A 19,421-nucleotide genomic window follows, 5' to 3' on the forward strand; every position below is an offset into this window, starting at 1 on the left:
TATCTAAAGTGTTCAGAACAAATGCTAAAGTGAATGTCACAGCCTTAACTCTCTAAAACTGAAACTAGGAAAAAAAGCTGTATCTCAGTTCCAACAGGACAGTCACTGGGAAGTGGCAGTTTAAAGTCCAGGAAGTAGTACAGTTCATCTTACTGAAACTCGTCCATAGGAAGAGATGAAATACATATTCTCTTTCTGAAACTTAAAAATGGTTCGTTCCATGTAACCCCTGTTTTCCCCAATGCTTTTTCCCCTGTGCCAGTTATGTAACCCTGCTGTTATCTGTCAATTACCTTACCCTGCACCTGTTCATGTCAATCTCCTCTCTCTCCCCTTGGGCGCCCTGTCTATCACTTCGGGGCCCTTCCCTGGGTTCTGGAAAGCTCCAAGGAGAGTGTTGCACGTGATGGGCTGGTGCCTGGGAAATACCCTACTCCCTGCCTGTGACTGGTTCCCCAGTTTCATGGTTACTCCCCCGGTTCCACCCCAAGTTATGTTGATTGGTTGTTGCTTTGTTACCACCCCTTGATCCTCCCCCGTTGATAAGCGCATGTTCAAGCTCTGTTCGGGGCTCTCTGGAGCAGCTGCGATCAGGCTCGGAGCTCCTGGCAGCTCTTCCCTACAATAAAGCCTTTTACCCTGCTTTGAGAGTCCTCCTTCTTACTGTCACCATGGTCATCAAGAACATCTTGTCCTACACTGGGTGTGGGGAGCAAAGTACCCACGGGGAGGAGCTGGCTTGTACAACTAGCTGCCGCGACCTAGAGCACATGAGCTGCGGTGAGGAAATCTGAGCTAGCCCGTGGGCCAGCGCTTCCAGGTGCACACAGGACATAACGACAGCGCATGTGGTGCCCAGCGTGGGCCCCCCCAGCATGAGGAGGACCCCGCGGCCCAGACTGGGGCAACAAAGAGCCCAAAGAAAGTCCTTGGATGCCATGCTACCCCTGGTCGAAGCAGCTCTGTTGTGGAGAGCGCTCCCAGGGGAGAAGAGGACAGCTCCTGACCACCCCAGGAGCCCTCTTCAGGTGACGGAATCAGCGACCCCAGGTCTCCCTTGGCTCCAGGAGGAGGTAAGTCTCACCCACGGGGGCGTTATTTACGTTTGGAGGGTTTTCCCCGGGAGGGAAAGACCCAACTGGGGGCGGGATCCTCAATAGAGGATCCTGGCTGTGCAGCCCAGGGGAGCAGGGGTTAGCCTCTCTCCTCTGTTCGGGACCCTTCTGGAGACCGTTTTTTTAGTCCTTTTTCGTTTTTCATTCTTTTAGTTTGGGGCAAGATAGGCTCACGTGGTAGCAGCCCCTCTTTGGGTGTTTGCTGCTCACCGATTTTATTTTTCGTGGCTCCCTGTGTGTGAGGGAGGGGTCCCCCACTCGGTTATAGTGAGCGTTGGTGGTTTTGATTTTAATTTTAGTCTTATTTTGCCTGCGTGTCGGCTGAGAGCAGCTGTAAGACCCTTTGAGAGAGATCTGTGCGAAACTCTCTGCTGCCCAGAAGGGGCAGTATTATAGTTTCGTTTCTGTTGTGCAAAATGCCCAATTGAAAATTTCAAAGGGCGAATTAAAGTGGTTTGTCCTCTGGCTCTTCCTGCATTTCCCGCAAGTGTCCCCCGACCAAATCTACAGTGCGAAATTTTGGGGCGCTGTAGAAAAGAAAATGGTTCAATTGGCTGGGTCAGGAGACAAAAACGCCGCAAAATTTTTCAATTTGGCTGTGCAGCTTAGTTCTGCCATAAAATCTCAAAAGGGAATGCAGAAAGGGCTGGGTTGTGGACAACCATCCCCTGGTTCTCCTGTACCTGTGGCGGTGTGTGTTTTGTTTTATTCGTTTTATATGAATTTATACGGCATTTATGTAATGGTTTGTTCCATGTACCCCCCCCCCGTTTCTGTGATGGTTTATACTTGTTTACCACGAAGTGGTCCTTTGTTCGTTATATGTCAATCATCCCTTCCCCCTCGTACCTTGCTGTCAATCCTCTCTTCCCCTCTTGGGCACCCTGTCTATCACTCCAGGACCCTTCCCTGGCTTCTAGAAAGCTCCAGGGAGGGCGTCGAGTGATCGGCTGGCGCCTGGCAAATCCCTTACTGCCCTTCCGTGGTTGGTCCCCGGTTCTAATGTTAACACCCCCAGTTATACCCCCGTTCCTTCCTATTGGCTGACCGGTTGTCGCCACCCCTGATCCCTCCCCAGTTTATAAACTGTTGCACAGCTGCTCTCATGGCTCTTTCTGGGCAGCAGGTAGAGAGTGCAGAGCTCTGTGCTCCCACTCCCTTCAATAAATCCCCATTTTAACCCTGCTCAGAGGAGCCGACTCTTCATTGGTTGCCGCGGTTGCGCATTCCATCATGGTGCCCGTCATTGGTGGTGGGGATCCAAGTTCCCACAGGGAGGAGGTGGCTTGCCCTACCTGCCACCCTGACCTAGCCATGTTGCCGCAGTGAGGAAGCTGAGCTAGCCTGTGGCTGCGCTGGTCTGCATGAATAGGGACACTGCGACAGCGGTTTGGTGCCCAACGTGGGGCCCTCCCCGGCAACGAGGCAGACCCCGCGGCACAGAATGGGGCTGTTGAGAAGTCCGGCCCGAAGAAAGTCCCTGGACGCCCTGCTACCCCTGGTGGAAGCGGCTCTGCAGGAGCTCACTCCCAGGGGAGGAGAGGACTGCCTGAGATACCCAGCAGGTCCTCTTCAGGCAACCAACCCTACAACCCCAGGTTTAACATCGTCCCAGGAGGGGGTAAGTAGCTCTTCGAGAGGGCACTTATTTTTCGGGAAGGGTGCTCCTGGAAAGGAAGACCCTGGGAAGGAGTTCCTCAGGATTGGGAGGAATTCCAGGCTGCGCAGCCCAGGGAGTGGTGGTTTGCGGAAACGGCTAAAGAAACCCTCCTAGGGACACTCTTTTGTTCTTTTCTGTTATTTAACTTTGAATTTAGGGTAGGGTGGCAAGGTATTCGGGAGAGTGGAGACCCCAGTTTTTTTAGGCCACTGGATTTTATTTTTATTGCAGCTCCCTGGGTTCAGTTGGGGGCTTGGAAAATTACCCTGTTTTAGGAGATTTAACCCGCAGTTTGTTTTAAGTTCAATTTGATTTTGCCTGGGTGTTAGTAGTTATTATAGTCTAAGTTCAGTTGTAGAATTCGCCAAGGTAAAGGTTACCAAAGGTGAATTGAAAAGGTTCGTCAGATGGCTTTTCCTACATTTCCCTCATATGTCCCCCGAGCAGGTTTACAGCCCAAAATTTTGGGGTGCTGTAAACAACAAAATTCACCAATTGGCTTTATCGGGAGACAAAGAAGCTTCCAAATATTTCAATTTGGCCGCGCAGCTTTCAGCTGTGGTTGTAAAAATGCCAAGGGAAGTGCAGAAAGGGCCAGAAAGCAGACGACCTTCCCCCTGTTCTCCCTGTCCCGGTACACCTTCCCCTCGACCCCAGAAGGGAATCTTGAAGGGAGCGGCAGGAACACTGCCTGTCGGCTCAGGCTCCCTCAAGACTCCCCGATCCCCCCGCTCGGGTAGTCCTGGCCGGACTGCCGGGGGTTTCTTGAGCAGCCCTGGCCAGGCGGCTCAAGAATTTCTCCCGTCCCCTTTGTTCCCGGTTTCGAAGCCCAGGGTTCGGTTTAGTTTGTCTGAGGAAAGCCAGCCACAAAACAGCGTCCCTTTTCCCTATCCCCAAGATGGCGGAGACCACGTGGTGTGGTCTTCCCCATCCCCCGTTCCTTCTTCCTTAAATCCCTTTCTTCCTGCCCTGAAGTTATCCTACCCCTTCCTTTCCTCAACCCCTCCCCTTACCCCCAGAGCTCCTCCCTTTTCTCCTCCCTCTCTGAAAACCCCTCCCATGGTTCCTCCCTATCGCTCCTCCCATGGAAACGCCCCAATGACATCAGCGTTTCCCCAAACCACTCCCCCCACCGGAAGGCGTGCCTCTTGGGCTTCCGGTTCCCATGATGTGGGCCAGGATTGGGTGGAGCCGGGGCCTAGGCCTCAAGAGGCACAGCAGCCTTCGGCCATTCCATCCTTATCTCCCGTCATATACAAGGGCTCCCGAGGAGGGCACGGCATTCGTGCGGTCCATCATCCATTTTCCCAAGCCGCCATCAGGGACCTGTGCAAGGCCCATCGGGATTATGGGCGGGACAGCCCCTATTTCAGGGGGTTGCTCCGCTCTGATCTCGAGGGTGCCATTGTCATCCTGGCAGACCTTAGGCAGTTGTTTTCGTGTTTGATGAATTCCACTGAATTCAAGTTATGGGAGGCCGTGTGGAAACAGCTGCTTAGGGATGCCTTGCCAGGTCTCCTCGTTGACCCTGAAACAGCGGTCGACGGAATGGGAATGCCCTTACCCTTGATCATCTAATGGGTGAGGGACAGTGGGTGGATCCGTCTGACCAGGCCACTAATATCCCAATAAAAGCCCTCCATATGATTAGGGAACATGGAATGACAGCATTCTTCGGGATGGTTCCGGACGGTCCAGTCATGCCATATTATAAGATTACTCAGGGGACAAAGGAAGCTTTTACGAAGTTTATTGAGAGGCTCACCCGAGCAGCTGAAGTGCAGGTGCCGGATGTATCAGTGAGGGAAGGGATGCTAAGGGAGACGGTATTTGCAAATGCAAACGGATTATGCAGAAATAAAATTTTAAGTCTGCCCTTAGACCCCCCTCCTACCATCCATGACATGCTCCAGGTGTGCCAGATGAAAGTCCCTTTTATGCAGGCAAATGAGCCGGACCCGAAACAAAGGCCTCACAGAGTAGCTGCAGTAGACAGCGATCGACCATCCATGACGCAAAACCAACATCATAAACCATATGTTCCCCAAAGAAATTGATGGGTGATCTGTCGGAAAGCCGGACATTGGGCAGCCAACTGCCCACTACGGGAAGATATAGAAGCTCTCAAAAACAAAAAAGGGGGAGGCAGAAGAGCAGGATTGGTGGGCGAGAAACCCCGTCAGTTAAACTAAGTGAGGAGCGCAGGTCCGCCCGGCGCGAGGAAAGAAATAGGGCGGACCGGGCAGTGGGAGAAGGGGAGGAAAGATCGAGCGCCAATGATACGCTGCCTAAAATAAAACTAATCAATGGACGTGACTTACCGGACTTGTCAAAACTTACTGACCATGACCTTTCTAAACCTATTGTTGTCACCACTCCCAATCAGCAGCCTTTTAAGCTGCAGCTCACCGAGGCCTTGTACCTAAGGGATGCGGAGGGGACCTTCGTCTCCATTAACATCAAGGAACAAGGTACCTGGCCAGTCGGAGGCGAAGAACTCATTGTCATTGGGGACTGTAAGTACACCCCGCAGGAGATCGAGGTTCTTCCAGGGATTTTGGTTAACAGCCCTGAGAATCTCGTTCTCTGGCTGCGTTGCACCCATCCCCCAACATTCATTCCAAAAGGACAGATCATAGCACAGATCATCCCTACCTGAGGGCCGAACAATGCGTCAAAGATCCCGATGGCTTGCCCAGTGCAGGCCATCACTGAGGAAAGGCCCCGGGTAGCCTGTGAGTTTATGGTGGGTGGAGAGACCCTGAACATCACGGGTCTCTTGGACACGGGAGCAGATGTGACGGTCGTGCCTGCTAAGATTGGCCGTCACATTGGGCTTTGCAGGACGTGCCTGGAAACGTCCAGGGTGTAGGAGGGTTACAATTGGCTCAACAATCTAAGAGCATAGTACAAATTAAGGGGCCAAAAGGGCAATTGGTGAATATCGGCCCTTTTGTGTTGAATTACTAGGAGCCCTTACTTGGAAGAGACCTCATGGCTCAGTGGGGGGTCAAAATTGACATACCCGACCCCTCCGTGGATATTTCCACAGCAACCATTGACGAGCGTCCTACCAAAAAAATAAATTGGCTAACTGATGATCCAGTTTGGGTAGAGCAATGGCCGCTTTCCAAACAGAAATTAAAAGCGCTCGAGGAGCTCGTGGAGGAGCAACTCGCTAAAGGTCATATTGTAGAAACCAACAGCCCTTGGAATTCCCCAGTTTTTGTGATCCAAAAGACAGGGAAGGACAAGTGGCGACTCCTCCAGGACCTCCACCAAATTAACAACGTCATCAAAGACATGGGATCTCTCCAACCTGGGATGCCTTCCCCGACTATGCTCCCCGAAAATTGGCAATTGGCTATAATCGACATCAAGGATTGCTTTTTCCAAATTCCTCCACATCCAGACGATGCCCCACATTTTGCTTTCTCGGTGCCCACCATCAACCAGGAAGCCCCAAGGAAGCGCTATCACTGGCGGGTACTCCCTCAGGGGATGAAGAACAGCCCAACTATCTGCCAGTGGTACGTAGCTTCCTTGCTGTCCCCTGTCAGCACAGCCGTGGACCAGGCCATCCTCCATCATTACATGGATGATGTCCTGGTATGCACCCCGAGCGATGATGCTCTTACCCATGCGCTTGACCTAACAATCTATGCAGTGATTGCTGAAGGGTTCGAGCTGCAAGAGGAAAAGGTTCAGAGGATGCCACTCTGGAAATACCTTGGGTTGGAGATCAGTAAGCGGGCCATTGTCCCGCAAAAATTAATGATAAAAACGAAAGTGAGTACCCTCGTGGACATCCATCAGCTGTGTGGGGCTGTAAATTGGGTAAGGCCCTGGCTGGGTTTAACCACTGAAGACTTGGCCCCCCTTTTCAATTTATTGAAAGGAGGAGAGGAGCTTAGTTCTCCTAGGGTTCTTACCCCAGAAGCAGAAAAGGCTCTGGAGAAGATGCAGGACGCTATGTCCTCAAGACAGGCTCACAGATGTGACCTGGAGCTGCCTTTCAAATTTATTATTATGGGAAAGGTGCCACACCTCCACGGGATGATTTTTCAGTGGAGGGACGTCCCGAAAAAGGAACGAGATGGGAAGGATCCACTCTCCATCATAGAGGGGGTCTTCCCAAGTCACCACTGGTCCAAGAGAATGACCTGGCTTCAAGAACTGGTGGCTAAGCTGATCCGGAAGGCAAGGTTCCAGATCAGGGAATTGGCCGGTTGTGACTTTGAGTGTATTCACATACCAGTTGGACTTCGATCGGGCCAAATTACAAAGGCTATGTTGGAACACTTGCTTCAAGAGAACAAAGCACTGCAATTCGCCCTTGACTCCTTTGCTGGACGAATTTTAATCCATCAGCCAGCCCACAAAACTTTTAATCAGGACGTCAAATTTGTACTATCACTAAAAGAGGTTCGAAGCAGAAAACCCCTCAAGGCCTTGACAGTTTTTACAGACGCGTCCGGAAGGTCCCACAAGTCAGTTTTGACTTGGAACAGGGAACAGGAAGGCAGATGCCCTTGCTGCCCCTGCCGAGATGGGCCCCCTTGCCGAACATCTTTGAGCAAGCCAAACTCAGCCATCAGTTATTCCATCAAAATGCGTCTGGCCTTGTTCGCCATTTCCACCTAACCCGGGAACAAGCCAAGGCGATTGTGGCCGCGTGTCGTGCTCCCAACATGCCGTACCAACTTTGCATGCAGGGGTTAATCCCCGGGGGCTAAAAAGTTGAGAGGTGTGGCAAACCGATGTCACACACTTCCCAGAATTTGGCCGCCAAAAGTTTATTCATGTGTCAATTGACACCTTCTCTGGGGCTGTCTTCGCTTCTGCCCACAGAGGGGAGAAGGCCATGGATGTAATTAAACACCTTGTCCAAGCCTTCTCTTTTATGGGTATCCTGAGGGAACTTAAAACTGACAACGGCCCGGTGTACAAGTCCAGGGAACTCTGCAGTTTCCTGCAGCAGTGGGGGGTGGAGCATAAGACCGGCATCCGCCATTCCCCCACAGGTCAAGCCATGGTGGAAAGGACCCATAGGCACATCAAAAGGGTATTACACCAGCAGCAGCGGGTCCTTAAAGTTGAGACACCATCTGTTAGACTGGCCAGAGCCTTATTTACTATCAACTTTCTCAACTGTCCCTTCGAAGGTTTAAATGCACCCATTAGAAGGCATTTCGGAGCGAGCTCGTTGTTTTCCATCAGGGAAAAGCCACCGGTCCTGGTCAGAGATCCTGAGTCTGGAAGGACGGAAGGGCCACATGATCTGGTCAGGTGGGGCCATGGATACGCGTGCATGTCCACCCCCACGGGACCAAAGTGGATTCCATCTAAGTGGGTAAGGCCCTACGTCCCTAAGGGCTCAGGATCTAGAAAAGTCAACAGCCCCCAGGTGGCAGAGGCAGCGTGGAGGCGGAGGAGGAAAGAGCACCAAGACGAGATGGAGTTACCCTTCCCCCCACTGTTCTAAGAAAATTTTAACTTCTATATTTAGTATCTTTCTACAATGACGGGCGCCTGAGCCGGATTCCCCGCTCCGAGGAAGCTCCACCTGATCCTCAGAGCATTGATGACACTCAGCCTGTGTCTCCCAACCATCGGATGGCTGGTCTGTCAACCGAAGGCGAACGTGTGGGTGACTTTGGCACGGGCCATGGGGCAGGATCACATCTGCCTCTCGGCCACCTCGGCTGACAGTCTCCTCTCCACCTGCCTTGTGGGGATCCCTTTTAAGCCCCAAGAGCTCCCTTCAAAGTTACTAGAAATTACCAGCTTAGCTAACCGAGGAGGAGCTTCTGCGGGCCAGTCATGGTTTGAGCATACCCCCCTGGGATCTTTAGTTAAAACTAAGTTGAATTTTCCAATTAGAAATCCGTTTGTCTTGTGGACAAAATATACTTCTACCCTTACCCCTTTAAGTTCAAACCCCACTGAGTTAGAAATTTTAGGTTCTGCAAACGCTTCCTTTTGTGTTAATTTTGTGTTCTCTCCTCCAAGAGGGCAAGAAAGGTATTATCATAGGATCCATCCATCCAGTGCCATGCCAGACACCTGATGTGAGCACATGGTTAATATAAACAGACCAACATCTTATGATAAGAGACCTTGGGCCCTCCCTAAGGGAGTCTTTTTGATTTGTGGTGACCGGGTGTGGGCAGGCATCCCCCCTCGGCATACAGAAGGACCTTGCACCTTAGGCAAGTTGGGCTTGCTTTCCCCCAACAAAACTACACTCGTTAATTGGCAAAAGAAAATTTCAACGCATTCGGCTATTCAAAAGAGAGATCTCAGAGCGTTGGACCCAGATTGTGACTCTGAAATTGTTCATTGGGCGAAAACGAAAGGTCGCAATCTTTTTACCATGGGTAGCCATCGCAAAGGCGCTAGGTGAATTGGCACACCTAGAGTGCTGGGTGGCGAAGCAAGCCAATTTGACGACTAATGCTCTCGCGAACCTCCTGTCTGAAGAGGAAACAACAAGGCAGGCAACGGTCCAAAACAGAGCGGCCATTGATTATTTATTACTCCTGCACGGTCATCGATGCGAGGAGTTTGAGGGGCTGTGTTTTTTTAACTTGTCATCAAAAGCCGAGGACGTGCATGCAGCCATCCAGAAGATGCAGGAGATGGTCAGTAACATAAGAGGAAGACCGACGACTGGCTGAGTGGATTGTTTACGAACTGGGGATTCTCCGGCTGGGTTTCGTCGATTATAAGAACTGTTCTATTGTGTTTATTTATTCTATTATTAATTATACTTGCGTTCAGGATCATTAAGAGAATGTTGTTAAATTTGATTTCCACCACCACCCACTCTCCCTCTGTCAATCGGATCCACCTGTCACCAGAAGGGAGCCCGGAAGAGGAAGGACTGGAGTTGGAGGAAGTTCAGGAGTGGACCCCAGATGACGAGCGCAATCCTGCTGAAGAGGACTATGGACTGGTGTACCCTACACAACATCATTGGTTTGCAGAGAGCTACCCGGAATCTGAATAGCTCCCTCCTCTGTTCCAGTTCCATTCCTCATAAAAAACAAAAAAGGGGGAGATGTGGCGGTGTGTGTTTTGTTTTATTCGTTTTATATAAATTTATACAGCATTTATGTAATGGTTTGTTCCATGTACCGCCCCCGTTTCTGTGATGGTTTATACTTGTTTACCACGAAGTGGTCCTTTGTTCGTTATATGTCAATCATCCCTTCCCCCTCGTACCTTGCTGTCAATCCTCTCTTTCCCCTCTTGGGCACCCTGTCTATCACTCCAGGACCCTTCCCTGGCTTCTAGAAAGCTCCAGGGAGGGCGTCGAGTGATCGGCTGGTGCCTGGCAAATCCCTTACTGCCCTTCCGTGGTTGGTCCCCAGTTCTGATGTTAACACCCCCAGTTACACACCCGTTCCTTCCTATTGGCTGACTCGTTGTCGCCACCCCTGATCCCTCCCCAGTTTATAAACTGTTGCACAGCTGCTCTCATGGCTCTTTCTGGGCAGCAGGTAGAGAGTGCAGAGCTCTGTGCTCCCACTCCCTTCAATAAATCCCCCTTTAAACCCTGCTCAGAGGAGTCGACTCTTCATTGGTTGCTGCGGTTGCGCGTTCCATCATGGTGCCCGTCGCTGGTGGTGGGGATCCAAGTTCCCACAGGGAGGAGGTGGCTTGCCCTACCTGCCACCCCGACCTAGCCACGTTGCCGCAGTGAGGAGGCTGAGCTAGCCTGTGGCTGCGCTGGTCAGTGCAAATAAGGACACTACAACATATACCCTCTCCCAAATCCCCTCAATCTCAGAGGGCCATTTTGAACGGAGCAGCAGGGGCTCTCCTGATGGCTCAGGCTCCCCAAAAATGCCTGGATCCCCCCGCCTGGGTAGTCCTGGCTGGATTGCTCGGGGTCTCTCAGGCAGCCCTGGCCAGGCAGCTCGAGAGTTCTTTCCACCCTCACCTTCCCCAGTTTGCAAGCCCAAAGTTTGTTTTAGTTTAGAAGGGGAGCTCCAGTCACAAGATGGCTTCCCTCTCCCTTTACCACAGGATGGCGGTGACCGCATGGCAGGGTCATGACCATCCCCCATTCCTTCTCCTTCCCTTAATCCCTTTCTTCCCGCCAACCCATTACCCAACCCTTTCCTGCCCATAGCTCCTCCCCTTCTTTACAATGCACCTCCCTTCTCTCCGCCTTCTCCAGAGGCTCCTCCCAAAACTCCTCCCTGCTACCCTGCCCATGTGAACACCCCCATGACATCATCCTCAGCCCAGACCACAACCCCTCCTGGAAGGCGTGCCTCTTGGGCTTCTGGTTCCCACGCCCCCTCTTCCGGTTCCCACGGTGGGGATCCCGAAGATGTAGAGCTGGAGCCTGAACCCATAGAGCCGCCTCAACCCTCCCCTATCCCATCCCTTGCCCCGGTTGTATGCAAGAACTCCCATAGAGAGCACAACGTATGCGTGGTTTACCACCCCTTCCCACAATCCACCATCCAAGACCTGTGCAAGGCCCACAGAGATTATGGGCGGGAATGTCCTTATTTTAGGGGCCTTCTCCGCACCGATCTTGGTGGTGCCACAGTCGTCCCTGTGGATCTTAGGCAGCTGTTTTCATGCCTCGTGAACTCCACAGAGTTGAAGCTTTGGGAAGCGGCATGGAAGCAGCTGCTGAGGGACACCCTGCCGGGTCCCCTCATCCACCCGGAGACCATGGTCAATGAGAACAGGAATGCTCTCCCCCTAGAACATCTTGTAGGTGAGGGACAATGGGAGTCTCCGGTAGACCAAGCCACGGCGATTCTACCTAAGGCCCTCCACACGATACTGGACAGCGTGCTGACTGCCTTTTTTGGGATGGTCCCCGACAGCCAATTATACCATATTCTAAGATCATGCAGGGACCTAATGAATCTTTTACAAATTTCGTAGAGTGGCTCACCCGAGCCATTGAAGGTCTAGTTCAGAATGAGTCTGTGAGGGAGGGGATCTTGCAGGAAATTGCATTTGCCAATTCAAATGTTGTTTCTCAAAATGCAATCTTGAGTCTCCTCTTAGACCCTCCTCCGACCATTCAAGAAATGCTACGGGTGTGCAAGATGAAGGTCCCATTTATGCAAGCAAGTAACATCGACCAATGTTCCAAAGTTCCCAAGATCGCGGCTGTTGACAGCACTCAACAATCATGGACACCAACACCCAACGGAAAACCCAACGTTCCCAATAGGCAGCGCTGCTGTCTGTGTGGGGATTTAGGGCATTGGGCTTCCCAGTGTCATCTAAGACGAGAACTTGATGCCTTAAAAAACAAAAAAGGGGAAGGTGGGGGAGATGGGTCCCTGGAGCTGAGATCCAATTAAAAAAAATAAAGGGGGAGCGCAGGTCCACCCAGCACGATGAGATAAATAGGGTGGACCGGGCAAAGAGGGGAGAAAAAGGGGGCAGGAGCACCAGTGATATGCTGCCTCTTTCCAGAAAAGAAAGTAGAGGAGACTAATTACCGGACGTGACATGCATTTCTGACCTTTCTTTACCTATCTTAACAACTGATTCAATTTATAAACCTTACAGGTTGTGGCTCTCCGAGGGCTTGGACCTGCGGGACGCCAACTGGACTTCCATTTCGGTGACCACCAAGGAGCAGGGTGCCTGGCCTGCAGTCGAGGGTGAGTTCATCATTACTGGGGACTGCAAACACACACCGCAGGAGATTGAGATCCTCCCAGCCACGTTAGTCAACAACCCTGAAAGCCTTGTTCTCTGGCTGCGCTGCACCCACCCACCAACATACTTACCAAAGGGACAAATTACCAGCCAAATGATCCCCACCACCTGGGGACCAAACAACAAACAGGAAGTTCCAGTGGTCTGCCCGGTGCAGGCCATCACTGAGGAAAGGCCCCAGGTGGCCTGTGAGTTCAGTGTGGGTGGGGAGGCCCTTCAAATCACAGGCCTTTTGGACACAGGGGCATATGTGACAATCATGCCTACTAAGTACTGGCCATCACATTGGGCACTGCAGGACATGGCAGGACACATTCAAGGTGTAGGGGGCATACAATTGGTGAAACAATTGGAAAGTGTCGTCCAAATTAAGGGGCCGAGAGGGCAATTGGCTAATATCCGCTCTTTCGTTTTGAACTACAAGGAGCCTTTGCCTGGAAGAGACCTCATGGCCCAGTGGAGGGTCAAAATTGACATACCCGACCCCTCACAGGATTTTTTAGCAGCGGACACTGAGAAGCGCTCTACCCAGAAACTAAATCGGCTAACAAATTCTCCAGTTTGGGTAGAGCAGTGGCCGCTTTCAAGACAAAAATTAAAAGCACTCGAGGAGCTTGTGGAGGAGCAATTGGCCAAGGGCCATAGTGTAGAGAGACCAGCAGGCCTTGGAATTCTCCAGTTTTTGTTATCCAGAAGCCAGGGAAGGACAAGTGGCGGCTCCTTCAGGACCCCCGCCTAATTAACGTAATCAAGGACATGGGATCTCTCCAGTGAGGGATGCCTTCCCCAACCAAGCTGCCCGAAAATTGGCAATTGGCCATAATTGATATAAAAGATTGTTTTTTCCAAATTCCCCTGCATCCTGACGATGCCCCAGGTTTTGCATTCTTGGTTCCCAGTATCAACCAAGAAGCCCCGAGGAAACGCTACCATTGGCAGGTGCTTCCACAAGGAATGAAGAACAGCCCTGTCATCTGCCAATGGTACATGGCTTCCTTGCTGTCCCCTGTCCACACAGCCACAGATAAGGCCATCATCCATCACTACATGGATGATGTCCTTGTGTGTGCCCCAAACAATGATGTTCTGTCCCATGCACTTGACCTCGCAATTGATGCATTGATTGCTGCAGGGTTCAAGCTGCAAGAGAACAAAGTTCAACAGATGCCACCTTGGAGACACCTTGGGCTGGAAATCGGCAAGCGGACCATTGTTCCGCAAAAATTGGAGATCAAGGTAAGGGTTAGCACCCTCACGGATGTCCACCAGCTGTGTGGGGCTTTGAATTGAGTGAGGCCCTGGCTGGGTCTTACCACTGAAGACCTGGCCCCCCTTTTCGATTTATTGAAAGGGGGAGAGGAGCTAAGTTCTCCTAGGGCCCTCACCCCGGAGGCGAAGGAAGCCTTAGAAAAGGTTCAGGACCTCATGTCCACCAGGCAGGCTCATTGATGTGACCCGAGCGTGCCTTTCAAACTTACAATTATGGGAAGACTGCCACACCTCCATGGGGTGATTTTCCAGTGGAGAAACATCAACAAGAAGGACTGAGGTGGGAAGGATCCACTTTTAATCATAGAGTGGGTCTTCCTTAGCCACCAAAGGTCCAAGAGGATGACCCAGCCACAGGAGTTGGTAGCTGAGCTGATCTGGAAAGCAAGGTCCCAGATCAGGGAGTTGCTGGATGTGATTTTGCATGCATTCACATTCCAATTGGTTTATGGTCGGGCCAAATTACAAAAGCAATGCTGGAACACCTGCTTCAAGAGAATGAAGCACTGCAGTTCACCTTGGACTCCTTTACAGGACAAATTTTCATTCATCAGCCTGCCCACAAAATCTTTAATCAGGATGCTAAATTTATGTTATCTTTGAAAAGCATTCGGAGCAGGAAACCTCTTGAAGCCCTGACAGTCTTTACTGACGCGTCTGGAAGGTCCCATAAGTCAGTCTTGACTTGGAAGGACCTTCACACTCAGCAGTGGGAGGCAGATGTTGCTGAGGTGGAAGGATCACCTCAGGTTGCTGAGTTGCCTGCAGTCGTCCGGGCATTTGAGAGGTTCTCCGAACCATTCAGTTTGGTAACTGACTCTGCTTATAGCGGGAGTGGTGTCTAGGGCAGAACAAGCTATATTGCAGGAGGTGTCCAACATTGCACTGTTCAGTTTGCTCTCGAAACTAGTAAAACTCATCTCCCACCGAGAGCAACCCTTTTATGTGATGCATACAAGATTGCACACTGATTTGCCAGGGTTCATTGGGGAGGGTAACAGGAGAGCTGATGCTTTCACTGCCCCTGCCGCGATGGCCCCATTGCCCAATATCTTTGAACAGGCAAAGCTCAGCCACCAACTTTTCCATCAAAACGCCCCTGGCCTTGTTTGCTGGTTCCATGCCACCCAGGAACAGGCCAAGGCAATCGTGGCCACGTGTCCATCCTGCACCCAGAACGCATTACCAACCTTAAGTGCTGGGGTCAACACCAGGGGACTTAAGAGCTGTGAGGTGCGGCAGATGGATGTAATTCACTCCCCAGAATCTGGCCGTGCAAAATATATCCATGTGTCAGTGGACACCTTCTCTGGAGCAGTCTTCGCCTCCGCCCACACAGGGGAGAAGTCCATGGATTCAATTAAACACCTTGTCCAGGCTTTCTCTTTCACAGGGATCCTGAGGGAGCTCAAAACCGATAATGGCCCAGCGTATCGCTCCAAGGAATTCTGCAGCTTCCTGCAGTAATGGGGAGTAGAACACAAGATCGGCATCCCCCACTCCCCCACAGGTCAAGCTGTGGTGGAGAGGACCCACCAAGACATCAAGAGGGTCTTCCCATCAACAAGTATTAAAGACATAACCACCTTCAATCCGGCTGGCCAGAGCCTTGTTCACCATCAATTTTTTAAACTGCTCCTTTGAGGGTTTGAACCCCCTAGTCGTGCATCACTTTGGTGCAAGTCATCCGTTCAGTATCAAGGAGAAGCTGACGGTCATGGTCAGAAACCCTGAGACCGGAAAGGCAGAGGGGCCTCACGAACTGGTCACGTGGGGTCAGGGATACACTTTCATGTCCACCCGCACGGTACCAAAGTGGTTACCATCGAAATGGGTGAGGCCCTACATCCTGAAAGTCTCGGGGTCTCAAAATAAGAAAACACCACAGGTCACGCAGGCAGCATGGAGGCAGAAGCGGAAGGAGGACATCATGTGGGAAGAGCTCCCTTTTCACTTCACCACCCTGAGCCCTTTTAATGCATTTATTTTTAGTCTTTTTCAGTTTTATATGGAACCTGTCCAAGTCCGAACCCCATCTCTGAGGAGCTAGCACCTCGTCCTCGGAGCCTGCCTGCTGATCAGCCTGTGCTTCCCGACCAGCGGATGGCTTGTCCCACAGCCCAAGGCAAACGTGTGGGCAACCCTTGCAAGAGCCATGGGACAAGACCATATATGTCTCTCGGCCATGTCAGCAGACAGCCCCCTCACAACCTGCCTTGTGGGGATCCTTTTTGGACCAGAAGAGTTCCCTTCTAAGCTCCTGGAGATCACGGAGCAAATCAATAGAGAAGGTGCCTCCAAGGGCCAGTCCATGTCCTGGCAGTCCCCACCTGAACCTTTTGTTGAAATTAAGGTTAACCTTCCCATTAAGAACCCATTTATTTTATGGAGAAAATATGTATCTACCCTTTCCCCTTTAAGTTCACCCCTTACCGAGCTTGAGCTTTTAAGCGTTCTTCAAACGCTTCCTTTTGTGTGCAGTTTTTGTTTACCCCCCCTAAAGGCCAGGAGAGGTTCTTTCAGTTCGTGTATCAAACTAAGGATGTTTACACTGCCGGAACATGGTACGATTGAATCGCATATGTGAAGATGGCAACCGCCCATGATGCAGACCCCCTGGCCCTTCCTAAGGGTGTGTTTTTAATTTGCGGGGACAGGGCATGGGCAGGCATCCCCCCTTGTCTTATAGGAGGCCCTTGCACTTTCGGCCAGTTGGGCCTCTTCTCACCCAACAAAACTACTCTGATGGATTGGCAGAGGAAAAATTTGACACAATTGGCGATTAAAAAGAGACTTACCAGCGCTCGATGCCAACTGTGATTCTGAGATTATTCATTGGTCTACAGCAAAAGGAGTAGCAATCACAGTCTTTTTACTGTGGGTATCAATCACTAAGGCTCTAGGTGAATTGGCACACCTAGAGTGCTGGGGGGTGAAGCAAGCGAATGTGACCTCCAATGCCTTGGCCAACCTCTTATCAGATGAGGAAATAACAAGGCAGGCCACACTGCAGAACCACAGATTATCTGCTGCTCCTCCACGGACATCGGTGTGAGGAGTTTGAGGGGCTCTGCGGCTTCAGTCTATCATCTAAGGCCGAGAACGTATATGACGCCATCCAGAAGATCAGAGATATGGTTGGAAGCATCAAAAAAGAGACAAATGACTGGCTGGGTGGGCTGTTTTCCAACTGGGGAATATCAGACTGGGCGGGATCGATTTTAAAAACGGTTCTGTTGATTTTGTTTATTCTCATGTTGGTCCTAATATCTTTTGGTATTATTAAAAGAATGCTCTTTAAGTTAATCTCAAGCGCCACTCACTCCCCCACTGCCAACCGAGTTGTGGTACCATCGGCACCGGATATGGAGGAGGGCATGGAGCTGAAGGGAGACTCAGAGGAAGATAAGAACCCAGATGAAGAAGAACATCAAAGAGGGTGGCCTACTCAGCAGGAATGGTTCACCGAACTGTATCCAAACTCTGAGTATCTTCCTCCCCCATTCCAGTTCTCCTTCTCTTAAAAAACAAAGAAGGGGCAGATGTGGTGGTGCGAGAATTGGTTTTGTTATGTTCTTAAATATTTTATGTAAGCAGTTTTGTATTTTTATAAGAAGTTACTTGTAATGGTTCGTTCCATGTAACCCCTGTTTTCCCCAATGCTTTTTCCCCTGTGCCAGTTATGTAACCCTGCTGTTATCTGTCAGTTACCTTACCCTGCACCTGTTCATGTCAATCTCCTCTCTCTCCCCTTGGGCGCCCTGTCTATCACTTCGGGGCCCTTCCCTGGGTTCTGGAAAGCTCCAGGGAGGGTGTTGAGTGATAGGCTGGTGCCTGGGAAATACCCTACTCCCTGCCTGTGACTGGTTCCCCAGTTTCATGGTTACTCCCCCGGTTCCACCCCAAGTTATGTTGATTGGTTGTCGCTTTGTTACCACCCCTTGGTCCTCCCCCATTGATAAGCGCATGTTCAAGCTCTGTTCAGGGCTCTCTGGAGCAGCAGCGATCAGGCTCAGAGCTCCTGGCAGCTCTTCCCTACAATAAAGCCTTTTACCCTGCTTTGAGAGTTCTCCTTCTTACTGTCACCATGGTCGTCAAGAACATCTTGTCCTACGCTGGGTGTGGGGAACCAAGTACCCGCGGTGAGGAAATCTGAGCTAGCCCGTGGGCCAGCGCTTCCAGGTACACACAGGACACCACAACAAGAAGACACAACCCAAATGGGATCACAGGGGGGATTGCATAGGGGAGAGACAGTGTTGTCACGGTACCTCTCGAGGCATTGTCTCATGCTCACCCAGGCTAGCTCAGGCACCACGGCGAGCTGAAGGTATGGCCAGCAGGTAGCACCATTTGAGCCGATCCCTGTGGGTTCTTGGTTCCCTGAACCTCATTGGCAGGCACTGTTTGTATGCTACAATAGCGGCAGAGAAGTGAAGGAAGGACTCTCTAGAGTAGTCACAAGGATTTTATTGGAGTGTCTGGGGTGACCTCTGCACCTCCTGAGAGCTGCTCAGACAGAGCACTCCAGGCTGCTTAACAGCACCTTTTATTTGGGGGTGGAACAAAGGGAGGAGGTAGGGAGTCAGCAAATCAGGGATCCCTAGGAAGGAGTCACACATGTGAGCGACATTTCTATAAACCAAACATAGATGATGGGGAGAGACCTCCTTTTGATCTGAACTATCACTCTACGCCCTTGGTAGAACTTTCTAGCTCCAGGGGAAGGCCCCGAGATGACAGGCGGACTCCAGAGGAGGGGGAGTGGGGGATTGACAGTTAACTGTCAGAAGGGGAATTCCAGGGAGGAACTATGATGGGAAACAAACGGCTACATAGAATGAACCTTTTGACAATAAAGCAAATATCACAACTAAATAAAACTTGCACCACAACACAGTGTCATATCCATACTTAGAGTATCTCTCTATGGCTGATTTAATGCCTAAAGAGAGGATGTCAGCTTCTTAATGCCTGCTTCAGATGAAATTTCTATGTTTAGAATTTTTATTTTTCTTTCTTTACTTTGCCTTTTTCAGCTTAGGTAGTCTCAGTGGGTGTCGCAGTGCCCGCAACGCTAGATTAGTGCAGCCACAGGCTACCTTAGCCTTGCACTGCGGCTAGCGCGCATGGAGTCGGGGTGGCAGGCTGGACAAGCCACCTCCTCCCTATGGGGTCTTGATTCCCCCACTCCAGCTACGGGGCCTGATGGAAGTCACAACTGCAGAGGCAGAAGAAGAGTGGGCACTCTCTGATGAAGTAGTAGGATGGTTTATTAGAGGAGAGTCCAGCAAGGAGCTCTGCCTCGGACAGCCTCAGCTCAGAGAGAGCCCCGAACAGGTCTGTGCACTAGCTTAAAAATGGGGGAGGATTAAGGGGTGGCGACAACAGGTCAGCCAGTCGGGGTACAAGGGGGTGTAACAGTGGGTGTAAACCTTTAGACAGGGATCCAATCAGAAACCAGGGGAGGGGGATTTCCCAGGCTCCCTCCAATCACTCGACGCCCTCCCTGGATCTTTCCAGAAAGCAGGGAAGGGCCCCGAAGTGACTGGCAGGGCGCCCAAGGGGAGAGAGAGGGGATTGACAATGCTGGGTGAGGGGAAGGGATGATTGACATATAACGGATGGTTACTAACAGGGAAGTACCATAACATAGAACAGGGAGTACA

Source organism: Hirundo rustica, chromosome Z (genome assembly GCF_015227805.2).
Source record: "Hirundo rustica isolate bHirRus1 chromosome Z, bHirRus1.pri.v3, whole genome shotgun sequence".
NCBI classification, from domain to species: domain Eukaryota; kingdom Metazoa; phylum Chordata; class Aves; order Passeriformes; family Hirundinidae; genus Hirundo; species Hirundo rustica.